General features: G+C 42.7%; 1 non-coding gene across 1 annotated transcript; it reads right to left on the reverse strand.

Annotated features, from left to right (window-relative positions):
* Nucleotides 1-311: 311 nt before the first annotated feature.
* LOC114817823 lies at nt 312-448 on the reverse strand. Its single transcript, XR_003765679.1, has one exon. It is a non-coding gene; the product is annotated as a small nucleolar RNA SNORA7 (small nucleolar RNA).
* Nucleotides 449-2,233: the final 1,785 nt, after the last annotated feature.

Genomic DNA, 2,233 nt, shown 5'->3' on the forward strand with positions numbered 1-2,233 from the left:
TTTTGGTTCTGTACCTTGGATATTGGGTATGCATTATTGAACTTTGCCTATTTATTATGGGAATCTGTATTTCAGGTTTTGTGTTATCTTACCCTGTTGAAACAGTCTTTTCCGACCCATAGCCTCACCATGGACACATCTCTCCCAGAACACCTTACTCTCCATCTGCAATCATTCTGGTAGTGTAGCCATAAAGTTTTCTTGGTAAAAATATGGAAGTGGTTTACCATTACCTCCTTTTGTGTGGTACACTTGAGTCTCCACCCTGGACTCTCTCCGATGCTGCTGTTGCCCAGCATGGGTGAGTTTTGACTTGTAGCAGATTGCCTTTCACTCGCTAGCCACTGCCAAGCTAGGAATGGAATGGGTATGCCTCTGCTTGACTCTCCCTCCCATAATCGAGATTGGTAGAGTACTGGAAACTCTCCAGGTGTGACCCTGAGAGGGGATATTTCAGGTAGCACGCTTTTATTTAATGCTCTGTTTTCATAGAACCAATTAGGAATGCTAACTGGCATTTAGCTTTCTTCTCACCTTACAGGAGAGACAAAAGATGGCTCAATTACTTCTTGGAAGCTGGGAAGAACGCATAGTGTTGTCCTTATTGAAAGGCTGATAGGGTGGGTGGTGATTGTTCCTGAGTCACTTAAAAGATCTGCTCTGTGTCCTTTCCACACTACACATACATGAAGCCTGGCTATTTGTGCCCATAGTCATTTCAGCTGCAAACCTTTGTTTCATGGGCTGCATGAAGCAGAATTACCTAGTGAAAAGAGCATGGGGTAGGAATCTACTGATTTGTACATTCCAAGCGCTTAGTACAGTGCTCTGCACATAGTAAGCGCTCAATAAATACTATTGAATGAATGAATGAATGAATGAGTGAATGAATCTAGGGACCTGGGTTCTAATCCCAGCTCCACTGGTTATTATTAATAGTAATAGTAGCAGTAGTAGTAATAGTAGTAGTATGATATTTGCTATATGCTTACTATGTGTTAAGCACTGTTCTAAAAGCTGGGGCAGATACAAGTTAATCAGTTTAGATACAGTCCCTGTCTCACATGGGGCTCGCAGTCTGAGTAGGAGGGAGAACAAGCCTTGAATACCCATTTTCTGGGTAGGGAGATTGAGGGACAGATAAGTTAAGAGGCTTGCCTAAGGTCACACAGCAGACAAGGGGTAAAGCTGAGATTAAAACCAAGGTCCTCTGACTCCCAGGCCTGTGCTCTCTCCAACAGGCCATGCTGCCATGTAAACTTGGGCAAGTCACTTAATTTCTCTGAGCCTCCATTTCCTCAAGTGTGAAATGGAGATTAAATCCCTGTCCTCCTCCTCCCCTCCCCATTACACTCAGGTGATTGTCCTGTAGGCATCTGCTCCTTCCCATGTCCCACCTAGCTGAGTTGTTAAACACAACACATCCCTTTTATGCTGGTAGGCTGGAACATTTTCTACTACTTGTTTATTGGTTATTTCATGCTTTCTTGGGAAGCTGTGTTGCTTAATGGAAAAAGTACAAGATGGGAATCATAGCACTGGAGTTTGAATTCTGTGTGAACTTGTACAAATCACTTAACTTCTCTGTGCCTAAGCTACCTTATCTGTAAAATGGTGATTAAATCCCCTCCTTCTAATTTAGATCGTGAGTCACGTGTGACAGGGACTGTGTCCAACCTGGTTATCTTGTATCTACCCCAGTGCTTAATATAGTACCTGGCACATAATAAGCACTTAACAAGTAACCATAAAAAATTATCATTTCATGTGAACAATATTAGAAAATCGCTGATTAAATTACCCAAACATTGGTATGATATATATGGCAGACACAACCTCACTACTCTGAGGAAGCTTGGACAATCCATCTGCTCTTGCTGTTGCATTGCTGCCACACTATCTGTAGTGTGCACCATATTTGTTGGTATACACAATATTTACTGATTTGAGGGTTGGTAGGAAGCAGCATGGCCTAGTAGATAGAGCACAGACCTGGGAGTCAGAAGGTCATGTGTTCTAATCCTAGCTCCACCACTTGTCTGTTGTGTGTCATTTGGCAAGCCATTTCACTTCTGTGTACCTCAGTTACCTCAGCTGTAAAATGAGGATTGAGACTGTAAGCCCCATGTGGGATAGGGACTCTGTCAACCAGATTGCTTGTACCCACTCCAGCATTTAGTACAGTGCCTGGCACACAGTAAGCACTTAACAAGCACCACAATTATAATTATTA

The sequence above is a fragment of the Ornithorhynchus anatinus genome, chromosome 1, assembly GCF_004115215.2.
Source record: "Ornithorhynchus anatinus isolate Pmale09 chromosome 1, mOrnAna1.pri.v4, whole genome shotgun sequence".
In the NCBI taxonomy this organism is placed as follows: Eukaryota; Metazoa; Chordata; class Mammalia; order Monotremata; family Ornithorhynchidae; genus Ornithorhynchus; species Ornithorhynchus anatinus.